Raw genomic sequence first — 17692 nt, 5'->3', positions numbered from 1 at the left:
AAAAAGTATTTTCACAAAAACATCTGGGAATGATGCTTAAATAATTATCTGGGTACTGTGACCTAGCCAAGCTGACACATAAAATTAAACATGATAGTCTATATAATACATCTCTTTTCTTTCACCACAGCCAGCAGACATAAACAAAGGCAAAGCTGTTATGGGAATCCTGGCTGGGATCTCTTCCACCAGAGCAAGAAGAATATAGGAATCAATAGTCAACAAACAGGATCAATAAATTTTGCCACTAAATTTAGAATGGGCTATGCCATCAGCTTGTGTGGCTATAAGTATTCATTTGAGTTGTTCTAAAAGAGTGTGCATCAGTTTCCTCATTGTCAAAAGTAACTATAAATCTACAGAGATGTGGTAAGTGGCATGCACACTACAGAGTACAATTATTCCAATCGTCTGGTTATTTCTGTGATAAATGCAGAGAATCTGATATTGCTTATTGTAAATGGAGCACCAGAGGCCAGAAGCTGGCTCTAAATTTAGAGTAAAAGACCTAACTGGGTTCTAAATTTGACAAAATGGTTTTTCCTTGTCCCCAATCAATGAAGTGCAACTAAAAGAAACCTACACTATATACTCATTACATTTTCTTTTACATGGGTGAGTACACCAGTTGCTTTTTATCCATGTTTGAATTCTCCCACAAAGCAAACTCAAGAATTCTTGTAAAAACATTTGGCTACATGAGAAAGGAAAGCCCCATGATTTTGCCATGTGGCAAGACAGGTGGCCATCTGGAAGGGGTCTACTTCTGTATGTTGTAGATGAGAATGGCCTTTCCTGATGATAAACAAAGTGTCTAAGAAACTTTGTGAAGGGCCTTGTCATAAAGTAGACCAGGTGCCCACAATACCACACAAGAAATATACTATGCAATGGAATCTGGTTTCTCCTTGATGCATGCAAGCTTCATTATAGATAATGGAAATTGCATGTATATTTTCAGAAAGCACTACAATGTGTGAACTGCAAAGGAAAAGAAAACACAGGCATGAGATTTTAAAAGAAAGAAAGAAAAAAAAGAAAAAAAAAACAAGAAAGAAATGAAACCCCAAACATTATACTTCTGTACTCCTACGGTGATAATAAAAACTGTGGATGCTGAAAATGAAAGCATGCATTTTTTAAAGAAACTAAATGTGGCTACATGCCCTCCCACCTATGTGTAAGCTCAGATTCAAGAGCATTGGCAACTGGTACTTTAGCTATTCATTTGCTTCCATGAAACAGTAGGTATAGTGCATGGAGGGTGTTGACTTTATTTTTTTTTTCTTTTTAGCTATTTATTTTCAATGATTTAAAAATATTATAATTATAAATTCTGGAATTAATGTAACTGTATAAATATAAACTGTTTTTTTTCCTATGTAGAAGGCCAGAAAATATATGCTATGGTAAGCATTTATATATAAAGCTGTCCTTCACATAAAACAATAGTCATAGATAATATCAGAATATTTTCAAAGATACAATTTTAGGCAATAGGTTGATAAAAATAGAAATTAATTCCTATTAAAAAAGTAACATCAAAAACTCAAAAAAGGATAGTGCTTTTTCGATGTACATAAAATTTGGAGAATGTGTAAATATTTTGAATTCTTGCCACATAGCTAAGTACAAATCCCTAGCATGGATCAAAATCTTGCAAATAATTCTTGGCAAAACAATAAAACAAAACAAAACAAAAAACCCCAGAAAATATTGAGTCAGTCCCACAAAAGGCAATAAATAGACTGCAAATAGAAATTGCTTTATTTCCAAGTCAATTCATTTTGGCAAACTGCATGGTAATATGTCTTCTATTTGATGGTGAAAGAATAGTTTTCACTGTGAGTCATGAATAGACCCGTTACTAATGATTAAAATTTACTGCATGATAGTTAATATTCATAATGGAGTAGATATGGCTTCTGCAATATAATTTAATCAAATGCCATAAGAATTTTGTTTTTTGGTTTTTGTTTTAACTGACCAACATCCAATTATCCCTGTGTGTGGTTTCTGTGTACAAAGGGAAGATAGTTTCTCTTCCACATTGCCACCATGACCCCTGGGGCTGTTAGGATTAAGATCACAGCCACAACTTAGATTTGCCTGGGTGATTAAAAATTCTGGAACTTATGTAGTCCTACAGGATGGATTTTCCAACATTTTAATAATAAAGTTGATAATAAATCATGATGCTGGCATTAATAACCTACTTTATGCTTTACATAAATCACTGTTCCTTCTCACAATAATCCTGCTATATATTCCCAGCAAAATGCCTACTATAGATAAGGAAGTTGGGATCAGAAAAGTTAAATAACTTTTCCAAGATTGCACAGCTAGAAAGTGTCTGAATGACTAATTTCAAGGATCTGTGACCCTATGGTTTATGTTTATCTCCTTTTACCTTACTGCCTATCTTTATGTGGGTATCTTTATGTGGGTAACTGTTTATCTTACTTACCTTGTAAATTAAGTGACTCCATGTCAGAGGTAATCAAATAAAATTTTAATATGCTGCAGCAAATACTTTTCATATTAAAAGAGAAAATATTTCTCATGTATATTTTGTAACATAACTTCTTAATTCTATTATTGTCCAAATAAAGTCACTATGACAGAGCATGTCATTGCTTTGTTATATTTAAAAATGTAATATAATGACTAAAACTCTTATTGCAAATGAAAACTCCTTTAAAATGTGCATGTTACCAAATATATGTGTTGTATATGTATGTTGATATAGACTGCTTCAGCATATTTTAAATTCTGGAATTAGAGGGTGTTTATTAAATTAGGACATCAAAGAGCATCAAAGTACCAAGTTATTTTTCTTATCTCAGTCATTGTCCAAATCCATCATCAGAAATAACAACGTGCCAGTATTGCCAAGGTTCTGCGGCATTTATTTCTTCACCAAATGTTCCATATTTTATAGTTCCCTACAAGTGCGTAAATGTTAGTAGCTTTTGCTAACAGAATGGATGCTTAGGTGCTTAATTTTTTTTTCAAAAGATTTTGAAATAGAAAAGAAAACTTCCTTCTCTTTGACTCAAATTGGGTTTCCAGATGTGCAGGGTCAAAGGTTGGAAATAAAAGTATCAAGTTTTGGCTTACTCTAATCAGACAGCATGCCCAAATGTGTGAGAGCTTTCCCAGAGGGTGTCCTTTTGTAGTTTTATTTTTTTCTCTTGTCTCTCCTGCTTAGAGGTCCATATTCACTCTGCTGAATTATGCCATTCTAATTCCACCTTGAAAATGGTCTAGGTATTTTCTTCAGGAAATGACTGCCCTACGAACCCTTAAAATGCTTGTTATAAGTACATACATTTGGGAAGATGCTAATTTTCTTTGTACTGAGTTTGATGTGCCATGCTCTACTTGGTAATATTTGATGTTCTCTTTCTTTGTTACTAACTACTAACATAAAATGAGAGCCAGGGGGTGAAGTAAAAAAACAAATAGAGACATCATGAACTTGATTCCTTTTTGCTCTGCTGAATGGTTGATCTTTAACAATTGTTTTACATTTTCAGAATAATTTTTTTTTACTGGCCATATATATTTAGAAAATATCTAGAAATTGAAATTTTACTAAAAAATATGTTAAAGGATCCCTTTCAGAAACTCGAATTAGAATGTCAACTCAAAATATCATATCAAAAATAAGCCTAAAGAAACATCCATGACTTTTGTTCTTCTTAATTCTTTGTGAAATATACTAGTTTATGATGTTATACAAGGATCTTTCAGAGATATTGTAGGTTCAGTTCCAGATGACTGCAATACAGCAAATCTCAAAATAAAGTGATTTACATGAGATTTTTTGTTTCCCAGTGCATATAAAAGCTATGTTCACACTAAACTGTAGTCTATTAAGTGTACAATGGCACTATGACTAAAACACAAATGTACATGTTTTAATTAAAAGAACCTTATTCTAAAAAATCTAACCATCATCTGAACCTTCAGAGTCATAATCTTTTTCTAGTAAAGAGTTTTCCCTCAGTGCTGATGGCTGCTGATTGATCAAGGTGGTGGTTTCTGAAGACTGGAGTACCTGTGACAATTTCTTAAAATAAGATATAAAATTTGCTGCATTGATTGACTCTTCCTTTCAGGAATGATTTCTCTGTAACATGCAGTGCTGTCTGATACCATTTTACCTACAGTAGAACTCCTTTCAAAATTGGAGTCAATCCTCTCAAACTCTGCTGCTGCTTTTTAACTAAGTTGATGTCATATTCTAAATCCTTTGTTGTCATTTCAACATGCTTCACAGCATCTTCTCCAGGGGTAGATTTCATCTCAAGAAACCACTCTCTTGGCTCATCCATAACAAGCAACTCATTAGCTTTTAAAATTCATGGTGAGATTGCAGTGATTCAGTCACATCTTCAGTCACCACTTCTAATTCTAGTTCTTTCTTTCTATTTCCACCACATTTAGTTACTCCATTTGCTGAAATCTCTCTCTCTCTCTCTCTCTCTCTTTTTTTTTTTGGTGGTGGGGGAAGGCTGCACCTATGGTGTATGGAAGTTCCCAGACTAGGCGTCAAGTCAGAGCTGCAGCTGCTGGCCTATGCCACAACCACAGCAACACAGGATCTTTAACCTCCTGAACAAGGCCAGGGCTCAAACCTACATCCTCATGGATACTGGTTGGGTTCATAACCCACTGAGCCACAACAGGAACTCCCCTTTTTCTGAAGTCTTAAACCTCTCAAAATCATTCATGAAGGTTAAAATTAACTTCTTTTAAACTCAGTTGATGTTGATATTTTAACCTCTTCCCATGAATCACAAATGTTCTTAATCGCATATAGAATGGTGAATGATTTACAGAAGGTTTTTAATTAAATTTGCTGAGATCTAGCAGGAATCACTATTTATGGCAGAGAGGGCCTTTTAAAATGTATTTTTTTTTCTTTCTTGTTCTTTCTTTCTTTCTTTTTTTTTTTTTTTTGGCTGTACTTGTGGCATGCAAAAGTTCCTGGGCAAGGGATAAAACCTGTACCACAGCAGTGACATGAACCACAACAGTGACAATGCCAGATCCTTAATCCAATGAGCCACCAGGGAACTCCAAAAATATATTTCATAAATAATAAGACCTGGAAGTTGAAATTACTCCTTGATCCATGAGCTACAGAATGGATGCTCTGTCATCAGGCATGGAAATAGCGTTAATCTCATGGTACATCTCCATCAGAGTTCTTGAGTGATAAAGTTCATAGTCAATGAGCAATAATGTTTTGAAAAGAATCTTTTTTTTCTCCATAATGGGCTTAAAATAGTCAATAAGCAATGTTGTAAACAGATGTATTATCATCCAGGCTCTGTTGTTCCATTTATACAGCATAGACTGTATATATTTAGCATAATTCTTAAGAGCCCTGAGATTTTCAAAATGGTAACTGAGCATTGGCTTCAACTTAAAGTCACCAGTTGCCTTAGCCCCTAACAAAAGAGTCAGCATGTCATTTGAAGCTTCGAGCTAGGCATTGACTTCTCCTTTCTAGTTATGAAAGTCCTGGAAGGGAGCTTCTTCCAATAGAGGGCTCTTTCATCTACATTGAAAATTCAGCAGATGAAAGATGTTGTTTACTGTCACCACCTGTATTAATTATTTTACCTAGCTAGATCTTCTGGATAACTTTCTGCAGCTTCTACCTCAGCAATTGTTGCTTCATCTTGAATGTTTATATTATGGAGAGAGTTCCTTCCTTTAAAACTCATGAACCAACCTCTCCTAGCTTCGAATGTCTCTTCTGTAGCTTCCTTACCTCCCTCAGCTTTCACAGAATTAAAGAGAATTGGGGCTTTGCTCTGGATTAGGCTTTGGCTTAAGGAAATGTGGTGGCTGCCTTGATCTTCAATCCAAACACTAAAACTTTCTTCATATCAACAATAATGTTTCTCTTTCTCATCTTCTCTGTGTTCACTGGAGCAGCACTTGTAATGTCTTTCAAGAACTTTTCCTTTGCATTCAAAACTTGATTGTTTGGTGTAAGAGGCCTAACTTTCAACCTGTCTCAGATTTTGACACGTCTTCCTCACTTCCCTTAATCATTTCTAACTTTTGATTTAAAATGAAAGATGTGCAACTCTCCTTTTCACTTGAGCACTTAAAGGTCATTGCGGGATTATTAATTGGCCTAATTTCAATATTGTTTTGTTTCAGGGAATAGGGAGGCTCAAGGAGAGAGGGAGACAGGGAACAGCTGGTTGGTGGAGCAATCAGGACACACACACATAACATTTATGGATTGTTCACTATCTTATAGGGGCACAGTTTTTGAAGCAATTACAGTGATAACAATTACAACATCAAAGATCACTTGTCACACACATATTGCTGTAATACAGATAACAGTAATGAAAAAGTTTGAAATATTGTGAGAATTACCAGATGTGACACAGAGACACTAAGTGAGCAATGCTTTTGGGGAAATGGCGCCATAGACTTGGTGGAGGCAGATTGCCTAGACCTTCAATTTGTACAAAATTCAATGGCTACAAAGCTCAATAAAGTATAGTACAATGAAACTAGGTATTCAGTAACTTGACAAATATACAATGAATGAATATTAAAGAAATGTCCAGCCCTAAACAGGAACAAAAGCAATTGGTCTCTTCCCTTCTATTAAGTTGAAACACTGTAAGTGCTCTCTTTCTCCTATAGCTAATTTTAGTGTTTTGAACCCTTTATGTGGATTTAGAACATCTCATGAAAGAGTCTGTAAAGCTGTATATCTAACCAATGCCTCACAGCCTCATGGTAAGGAAGATACAGAGCACAGTGAAGGAAGACAGGAAGGACTGGGAGTGAGAAAAATTTCAGTGGTAATAAAATAGAAGTTCCAAAATTAATCCATGATCTGTTATCAGTGTGAGACAGCATAACACAGGGAACAATTTGTTACATTATCAAAACCTCAAACTTTCCATTCCAACTGATATAGATAGCTCCACATTGAAAAAGAGTTTCCTTTTTTATGGTTCCTTTTTAAAGATCTCACTGAGTCACAGGTCAAACCTCTGATAAGATCTACTTACATCTTTTGCAATCTGTATTTAATCAAGGACAACTGTTCATTTCTCCCTTATGAGTTTGTTGGACCCATTAAATACTGCATCTGAGAAAAATGAGGTTGTTAAATTACATTTCTCATAAAAATGTAAATAATAAAATGTGTTAATATTTTATTAATAACTAAGTTCTATATATGAGGTTAATGTAAGGTTAAATTTTTTAAAAATCTTTGGATCTAAGCTTGGTTCTTTGGGCAGTATACCAAACCAATTAAATTAAAAGAAACATGCTGGTTGTAAAACCATTCAACATTACTATTGAATGAACTGATTAAAGGTGCAGTTTTAGGTAAGAGTGCATGGCCATTTAAATTCTGACTGTCTCAATTTTGCTAGTAACTTTACTAGTCTGTGTTACTATTTACTTACCTATAAATACCTCATAGATTTATTGTGAGAAATAAAAGAAGTGGCATAGATAAAGTTCTAAGGCCATGATCTAACACACAGATATTATTATAAATTAGAATATAGGTTCCACAGGGGCATGGATTTTTTTGTCTTATTTACTTATGTGTCTTAAACATTTAGGAGAATAAATACATATAATAGAAGCTCAAAAAATATTTTGGAGTAAATGAATCTTCCATTTTAAAGAAGTTTTTTGTTAATCAGTTACATTTTTGTGGTCAAATATCACTATTAATTTACATTAATAAATAATATGCGTAGGACCAGAAGAAATAAAATCTCATTTAAATGAAAGGATGTATGTAGAGAAAACAGAAGTTGGATTCAAATATTATTAAAAAAGAACTCATGGATTTTAGTTTTAAAAATTTAAGTTTAGTATGTTTCCAAGAGACATATCTAAGTGTGGATAATTGCATAGAATAATACAGAAAAATTGGTTAGAAAGCGTAGAACAAGCAATAAAAGTAAAAGTGATCTAGCAATATTATTTATCAGATAAAATAGAATTTAAGGGAAAATCATTAGTGGTGGCCAAGAAAGTAATTTGTCAGGAAGTATAATAACTATAAAATTTTAAGTAACTAGTAACTTAGGTTTAAATATATAAAGCAAAATCCGGTATATTTAAAATGAAATTTTTATGAAATCCAGGTTAAGTGGCAACATTTAACATACTCTTCTCAGAAACTGACAGAATCATGACGTTTCCTGGTGGCACAATAGGCTAAGGATCCCGATGTTGTTACTGCTGTGATGTAGCTTCATCTTCCACATGCTGCAGATATGGCCAAAAATAAAAGAAAAAGAAATTGACAGAATCATGCAGGCAGAAGTAAGTCTAATAAGATTTGAACAACATAGATAAGTTTGACATAATGTATGTTATACATCATATATGTGCATATATTCCTGAAATAAGCCTCCACCATGAACTGCTACCATGCAGTTTGGATATAAGAACCCATTCCTTCATTTTCTAACCTCCCTCTTTCATAATGGAGAAAGTTGATGTTTCCACAGATTCTCTCTAAAAAGCAAAGTGCCACACTCTGTGCAATTAAAGACCAGATACCAAAGGTTATTTCCCTACCACAAATTCCTTATTGTAAACCTCCTCTTTTTCTCATATTTGTTGGAGAAAATAGAGGCCACCAGAATTATCTGCTATTTTCCACCCTTTGATCTCCAGTAGTATACATGAAAATATCCAAAAACATATCTCTATACCTTACTTCCTCTATGTCCAGACCAACTCATGTCTAGGTTCACTGTATGACAATACTCATGTTTTCTTGATATCTCTAATCTCTTTCTATCTTCTGAGTCTTTTCCTCGTCATCCACCATAGATTAAAAATAGGAGTTACTGTTGTGGCTCAGTGGTTAATGTACTTGACTAGTAGCCATGAGAATGTGGGTTTGATCCCTGGCCTCACTCTGCAGGTTAAGGATCTGGCATTGCTGTGAGCTGTGGTGTAGGTTGCAGACGCAGCTTGTATCCTGAGTTGCTATGGCTGTGGCATAGGCCAGCGGCTGCAGCTCTGATTTGACCTCTAGCCTAGGAACCTCCATATGCTGTGGGTGCAGCCCTAAAAATACAAAAAGACAAAAAAAAAAAACCCATAAAGTATCTGTATAAATTTTCTATTACTACACAACAAATTACCACAGACTCAGTAGCTTAAGAGGAACACAAACTCATTATCTTCTGGTCTGGATGTGGGTCAGAAATTGGTGTTGTTCAGGATCCATGAATGGCATGACAGAGTTTTCTGCTCAGGGTCTCATATGACTGAGATCAAGCTGTTGGCCAGGACTTCTATTTCACCTGATGCTCATGATTCTCTTCCAAGCTTATTCATCGTTTTGTCAACATTTAGTTCTTCAAGATGTAGGACTGAGTCCCTGTTGCCTTGCTGCCTGATGACTAGAGGCTATTTCTAGGGGCTGCCTTCAGATCCTTGCCAACCCCTCCATTATTAGGCAGTTCACAAAATGGATATTTGGTTTCTTTCCAAACAGTCTGTCATTGTCATTATTTTTTATTAAAGTGTAGTTGACTTACATTATATTAGTTCCAGATGAACAGCATAGTAATTCAGTATATTTTCAGATTATACTCAATTAAAAGTTTTTACAAGATAATAGCTATAATTCCCTGTGCCATATAATATAGTCTTTTTTTTTCTTTTTTTTTTTTTTTTTGTCTTTTCTAGGGCCACACCTGCAGCATGTGGATGTTCCCAGGCTATGGGTCTAATCAGAGCTGTAGCTGCCGGCCTATACCACAGCCACTGCAATGCAGGATCCAAGCTGCATCTGAGACCTACACCACAGTTCACGGCAATGCTGGATCCCCGATCCAATGAGCAAGGCCAGGGATCGAACCTACAACCTCATGGTCCCTAGTCGGATTCATTAACCACTGAGCCACAACAGGAACTCCCCATACAATATCGTCTTGTTGCTTATCTATTTTATACATAGAGAATATTACACCTAGTGAAATAAGTCAGGCAGAGAGAGATAAATACTGTGTGATGCAACTTATATGTGAAGTCTAAAAAATAGTACAAATGAGAGTATATACAAAACAGAAATGATCTCACAAAACAGAAACAGATTCAGAGATGTGGAAAACAAACAAGTGGTTACCAAAGAGGAGAAGGAAGGGAAGGAGCAAATTATGGGTATGAGATTAAGGGATACAAGCTACTATGTATAGAACAGATAAGCAACAAATTCTGCACATTATTTTAGTTTAATTTCCCTTTCAAATGTGGGCACTCCAGTTTCTGCTTATCTAACCACCTGCAATTACTTCTATCTGTCCTCCAAACTGCTATCCCTCACTGTCTCCCTAAACATGGAAATGTCCAAGGAATGGCTCAAGAACCCTTTGAAAATTCAAAATCCACAATACTAATACTATAACATGGTATAACTGATAAAGGATCAGCAATCATAATATACCATTCCTTGAAACTGATTATATCAATCTTTAAAATTACGCTTTTACAAATCTCCCAAATCTTTGGACATGGTGGGGTTTTTTAAAAAAAATTTATTTTTTCTATTACAGTTGATTTACAATGTTCTGTCAATTTCTGCCATACAGAAAAGTGAACCAGTTACTTTTACTCCCAGTTCACCTCTTCACCCAAATTGTAATTTGAGGGGAAAATATATTTGTTTTATTTACTTTTTTGTGTCTTGATTAAATATCTGCCATGGTAATATCTCTCCTTATTGTTTTTCCAAAAATCCATCCACCCACCCCTAAGCAATATTTTGTTTCAAAATTTCTTTTTACATGATCTTATTATGTTTAGCAATGTTGCTCTTCCATGACTGTTCCCCAGCCATCCACCTCCCAAGACCAGTTTCTCTCTTTGATCTTGTAACAATCATATCATTTTGCTCATCATAATTAGGTTGTTCTATGCGAAGCAATGATTCATCCTCAGGGGACTCAGTGTTTTCCAAAAGTAGGACTATAGCTCACTTGGATAAATTTCCTGGAACAAGGAAAAGACATTAAAGAATAGCAAATGTGTTGAATTTCAGCCCCACCAGGTATCTCCCTAACTCAAATGCAGTGTTTTTCAACACCGAACACTCATTGACTTTGAGACTTATGGAGACGGACATCTGTCTTTTAAAATCATATAATGATCTTGGGAATTTTAAAGTTATTAAAAAGTTAACCTAACCTTGTTTGTTTGTGTATAGCTACTATCCTCTTTTGGCATGTCATTTACGTGGTAGAAATATTTTCTAAATAAGACAACTCCGGTAGGACAAAATACTAAACATTGCTGGATAATGTTTTAAAAACCCTCAGGCCAGCAGCAGGCTTAAAATGGGTTTGTGTTTCATATCTTTGCTTCCAAAGTCCTGCAGTGACTTTACATATATTTTTCTGGTAATTTAGATATCATTGAGCTGGAGACTCCAGAGTGAAAACCTTTAATAATCATGAAGAAAAATAAGGGTTTGGTACACTACGAAAGCCTTTTTCTCTCACTTTCCTTGCATATTAAAACCTAATAAATTAATCTCAACCCTTTGCTAAAAATCTGTAACTAGGTTTTGCTTCTGGAATAAAAATGCAAAATGATCTGAAATACTTTAGAAGTATTCGATGTTTCAAACTGTTTCTAACATGACACAATTTAAACTTCAAAGAAATGGTGATTTATTCAATAAAACAAGTTGTGTGGTTTTGAATGATGGCTCAAAGGACCTGTGCTGGTCCACACTTTCCTTTAAATCATGGATGGTCTTATCTCAACTTGAGAGCTTGAATAAATTTTCCATTTGTAGCCTTTAGTCACTTCGGTTTTAATATTGTATTTTTTAAGAGGTGACTAAATGATTTTCTTTAAAAATTGTCAATGTATCAATACTGGTATATAATATGTAAAAGAATTTTCTATTGAAGTAGAGATAATAGCCACAGTTTCACAGAAAATTGGCACCAGTTTGAAAGAAATATCTGATCCGATTTTCTAAATGGAAACTATAATAGGAAAGAAACAACAATCTCTGAGAACATATACTTTTTTAAATATTAAAAATACTGCTTTACCATATATTATACTTGGGCTTATATGAATATCTTAGATTATTAGATTTAAATGATGGTAATTTTCTTCAAAAGCATCATTAAAATAATTTACCAAATCTTTGCTTATGCAAGGTGTTTACTGAAACTAAGGAAAATTAGTTAGAAGGACAATCCATGAATACTTAGAAATAAAGATTCAACAAAAATTTCCCAGGGTGATATAATCACTAAAATTTATAGAACACATACTATGTGGCAGGCACAGTTATTTCTATTTAATTATTTTTAATTACATACTATTATATATAAAATCTCATTTTTCAGATGAGGAAAAAGAGGCCCAGAGGCTGTGTCTTGTGTAAAGCTATTGCCTAAAGTCATGTAATTAATAGTGATACAGTTAGGATTCAAATTCGGAGTCTGTGATATGTAGCCATTATAGTTAAGAGCCTTCAAAGAATCAACCTGACTTGACTGAAGGCTGCTGATATTTTTAAATGTTGGCTTTAAAGAAATCACACAATATTGGTATAGATGTAGAAATAGAAAGAAGCTGGCAGCAGAAAACCAGAAAAGAGAAGGCATAACTATAGGTTTTACTTGCTGAGGATACATAAGTGTCTGGGAAAAAAGCTCTATTAATGTTTTAGAATCAAAAACTTCTAAAACCATACTAATAAATGCATTTATTTTAATTTAATGATGGTACTTTGCCTCCTATTTTAAATATATGCATTGTATTTAATTTATACCTAATTTATACCTATATATATGTGTATATATATATATATTTCCTCCCCCTAAAAAGGCTTCTGATTTCTAAAATGAATGAATATTTTATTCCTTTAAGCACAATTTTTTAAAAATTATGTAATTTTTTCTATTATTCTGTGAACAATTACAACAAAATCTTGTTGAACATTAATGGAATAAAAACAAAATTGAGCTGTTTGCCAAAGGGCTTTTATGCATTAGTCACTATCATGCAAAGAAGTTCAGGAAGCAATTTTTCGAAGAACAAAAAATGCCCTCTTTCCTATAGAAGGACTCAGACACCGAGCTATAAATAAAGAGAGACACAGAGGATAAGAAAGATGATCATAACTGACAAGTCTGCTGGCCGTGAATACTGAACTAAACTAATAACCAATTGACTGGAAGCTTATAAGGTTTTTGAAACTCTTTTTAAAAAATGTCCAAAGATTTTAGTCAAATGCATTTACCCAATTTGCCATTAAAGTATTTGTGTGCATGTCTATGTACATATATGCAGTCAATTATCTTATGGCTACAGTATACCTGTGTTTAATTTTAAGTTGACCACAAATCACTTCAGGAGGTAGGAGAGATAGATATACATGAATATGTGTTGTATGTGTATATATGCATATATAATAAGTACGCAATTATATAATAGCATATAAATACACATACACAGAGAGAGAGAGAAAGAGGGGAGAGAGAGAGAAAATTTGGGGATGTTAAGAATTATTCTTCTTAGCTGGTAACATATAACGCAGAGAAATTTTATGGATTGTCTCTGTGGTAAAATTATCCACTTTCTCGCCTAATCTCCATTCATATACTTTTCTAGGACCCCAACATTAGATTTATCGAGCATATTTTAATATATTCTTAAATAAATCATCCAAAAATGTAATGAAGTAATTATCTATTTGTTATATAAGTTTTCATATTATATAAATACGTTCTCAATTATTCTCCACAAAATGCCTCTTTAGCAATAAGCTACAGCAAAGGAACAATTAAATATGTTTCTTAAAACTTATATTCTTAAAAACTGTTCATTAGCTGTAGTAGTAAGAGCAGGTAGAACATGAGTAATTGCAATTGAAGTGTCTCAGCAAACCTCATATTTCTAGTCTTCTGGTTCACTCATTGTCTTATTTTTGAGATTAGTACCAGTGACGAATTGATAGTTGTATCATTTCTGCTTTCTTTTTCTCACTGAGAAATATTGAGGCAATGAAATATCAAAAATTTTTATGTCTTTGTGTTTGCCTTCTCCTTGTCATTCTTTATTTGGCTGCACATTATTTTACCAATTCTAGAATGACTCAGGAGTAGTTTTTGCCAAGTTATAGAGGATTAAAATAAATCCCAGATTTAACCAATTCTAATTACACCTGGAATGGCCTTTTCCTGAAACTTTCCTAGTCTCCTTCCCCAACAAACTAACAATAGCATTACTTTGTTGTAATTTTTTTTACTTGAACCTAAAGCAAGTCATTTCAAAACAGTTTTTAAAAGTAGTGTGTTATGAAATTTTATTCCACAGTAACTTTATTTAGGTCTGTAAATGCAACAATTGACTCCTACCCTAATGAGTCATTGGCTGCAAAGATCTATTTTCACCAGATGGGGATGTTGCATCAGGAAAGAGCACTTCTGTAGAGCAAAACAGGGATTCTTCTACTAGGAAAGGGCAGAGGGCAAAATCATCTGTGTCGTCAAGATTTGGACATGAAATAAGAGATGCTTAAAATATTTTGAAATATTTGATTTTGGTACTGAAGTAGATTATTTACATTAGGAATACTTGCAAGTTTGACAATAATATTTTTTTCTTTGCGTCTTGCTAGCAAAAAAGATTTTGTTATCAACTGCTCTTTTGCATCGGGGTGAAGCATTTGTGAATATCTAAATAAATGGTATTTTCAAGGAGAGGGAACTATGTAGGACAGTTCTGCTTTACCATTTAACAATTTATTTCATTCCATTTTATATTTCCTTGTCATTAGAAAAAAAATGCCGTAGTCTCGATATCTCCACATGGATAGCTATTCACAAATATTATTAATAACTGTTGATACATTTTTGTTTATATTTTAACTATGACTTTTATCACTTTTTTAAAATGGGGTAATGATAAAATGTTTTATTTGTTTGATTGTAAACATTTCAAATATGCATCAATTAAATTGAATAACATGCTTTATTGCATGTGTCTCTGAGATGAACTATGAATTTTTCAGGCTATAGAAAAACAAATTTTCTGGAGAACTTCAGTTTGAGGGACTTTCTAAGGTGATTAGCTTAAAATACTTGTGGAAGAGAACATGCAAATATACACATAAAAGGGCACATTTTCACCTAGTTTTTCTCCCTATTTTGTTTCAAGTGAGCAAAAAATTATTACAGGATGAAAGGAATTTACAAAGAGGATAGTCAGAAATTACTTATTTGGCATATATGAGCTATACGTATAGAAATGTATCATTCCATATTTCAAATCAGGAAACTAAAGAAATTCTTCATCTCTGACAATTGTGCCTTGCTTTTCAGGTTACTTTGTCACATCACTATACTTGTCATGAATGGCTCTGGGAAATAAAAATAGTGCCAATAAGATTATAACAAGAAAAGGAAGAGGTAGAAGAGGAAGGGGAGGAGAGGAAGGGGAAGGAGAATGTATCCAAATATTAATGTTAATAATATTAATAAGTATGATAAATCCTTCTACTCTACCCCCTATATGTCTAAGGCAGTCACTTCAAGAAATTTCAAAAAGCTTACTCCACCAACTTCTGCAAATCTTTCCACCAGGGTTATCACACGTTTTCCATCCTGATCATTTCTCCCACTCAACCAATTCCATGGCCTGAAAAACTGTCATAAACTGTTTGTCATGAAGCTAGAAATGGCTATCCAGTGGGAGACATATTTTGTTTGGCTTCAATCTGATTTAAAAATTTTAATTAGCAGTTCCATCATGGCGCAGTGATTAACAAATCCGACTAGGAACCATGAGGTTGCGGGTTCGGTCCCTGCCCTTGCTCAGTGGGTTAACGATCCGGCATTGCCCTGAGCTGTGGTGTAGGTTGCAGACGCGGCTCGGATCCTGTGTTGCTGTGGCTTTGGCGTAGGCCGGCGGCTACAGCTCCGATTAGACCCCTAGCCTGAGAACCTCCATATGCCGCGAGAGTGGCCCAAGAAATAGCCAAAAAAAAAAAAAAAAGACAAAAAAAATTTTAATTAAATATTATTTGGGAAATAAAAACCGAGATATTTCACATTTTTGAAATGTGCATTTTCAGTACAGTGAGCTGAGCTGAGCAGGAATAGCATCTATTTCCCATGGGTGGTATAAGGATAGATGAGTTTTTTTTTAATTAATTTTTAATTGACTTATAGTTATCATACAATATTATATGTTACAGGTATACAATATAGTGATTCACTATTTTTAACATTTATATTTATAACATTTATAGTTATTATACAATATTAGCTATATTCCCTGTGTTGAGTATATATCCTTGTAGCTTGTTTTATACATAATAATTTGTACCTCTTAATCTCCCATCCCTGTATTTCCCCTCCCTCTTTTCCTTTCCCCATTGGTAACAATTTGTTAGTTTGTTCTCCATATCTATAAGTCTGCTTTTTTTTTTTTCATTTTAAAAGCTTTAAGTATGGGTGATTTACACAGTTGTAATAATTTCTGCTGTACAACAAAGTGATTCAGTTATATATATATAACTGCATATATATATATATATATATATATATATATATATATACACACCTCCATTCTCTTTCAGATTATTTTCCCACATAGATTATCAGAGTATTGGACAGAGTTCTTTGTGCTATACAGCAGGTACCTCTTGGCCAATCATTCCACATACCAGTGTGTATATGCCAATCCCAAATCCCCAGTCCATCCCTTCCCACTCACCTGTCCCCTTTGGTTACCATAAGTTGTTCAAAGTCTGTGAGTCTATTTTGCAAATCAGGTCATTTCTAGCCTTTTTTTTTTTTTTTTAGTAAGCATATAAGGGAGCTCATATTATGTTTGTCTTTCACTATCTAACTTCACTTAGTATGATAATTTCTAGGTTCATCCTGTTGCCACAAATGCCATCATTTCATTCTTTTTTATGGCTGAGTAATATTCCATTGTATATTTGTACATCTTCTTCATCTATTCCTCTGTCAGTGGACATTTAGTTTGCTTCCATGTCTTGGCTATTGTAAATAGTGCTGCAATGAACATTGGGGTGCATGGATCTTTTAAAATTATGGTTTTCTCTGGATATATGCCCAGGAGTGGGATTGCTGGATTATATCGTGGCTCTATTTTTGTTTTTTTGCTTTTTTGAGGAAACTCCATGCCAGTTTCCATGTTGGCTGCACCAGTTTACATTCCCACCAGCAGTGTAGGAGGGTTCCTTTTTCTCCACACCCTCTCCAGCATTTATTGTTTATAGACTTTTGGATGATGGCCATTTTCTGGCTGGTGTAAGGTGGTATCTCATTGTAGCTTTGATTGGCATTTCTCTAATAATTAGCAATGTTGAGAATCCTTTTATGTGTTTTCTGGCCATCTGTGTGTCTTCTTTGGAGAAATGTTTATATAGATCTGCCCATCTTTTAATTGTGTTGGTTGTTTTTTGTTTTGTTTTGTTTTGTTTGATATTGAGCTGTAGGATTTGTTTATGTATCTTGGAGATCAATCCCTTGTTAGTCACTTCATTTGCCAATATTCTCTCCCATTCTGTGGGTTGCCTTTTGGTTTTGTTTATGGTTTCCTTTGCTATGCAAAAACTCTTTTAAGTTTAATTGCTTCTTTTTTCTTAAATTCACTA

The 17692-nt window shown here is 34.0% G+C and overlaps 2 long non-coding RNA genes across 3 annotated transcripts in view; one reads left to right on the top strand and one right to left on the bottom strand.

Annotated features, from left to right (window-relative positions):
* The window catches only part of LOC106505379 (uncharacterized), a 916097-nt gene that overhangs the window by 684375 nt on the left and 214030 nt on the right, over positions 1–17692 (top strand). The window lies entirely within an intron of this gene.
* The window catches only part of LOC106505376 (uncharacterized), a 675862-nt gene continuing 664430 nt past the window's right edge, over positions 6261–17692 (bottom strand). Inside the window, exon 4 of the long non-coding RNA XR_014824149.1 lies at positions 6261–8286. This is a non-coding gene — a long non-coding RNA (uncharacterized LOC106505376). The remainder of the gene's footprint in view (positions 8287–17692) is intronic.

Source organism: Sus scrofa, chromosome 13 (genome assembly GCF_054392235.1).
Source record: "Sus scrofa isolate SSC_HxYL_T2T_F1_AM1 chromosome 13, Sscrofa_HxYL_maternal_Yorkshire_Landrace_v2.0, whole genome shotgun sequence".
NCBI lineage: Eukaryota > Metazoa > Chordata > Mammalia > Artiodactyla > Suidae > Sus > Sus scrofa.
The sequence above is the reverse complement of the archived record's forward strand: the minus strand, read 5'-3'. Positions and strand labels throughout refer to the sequence as shown.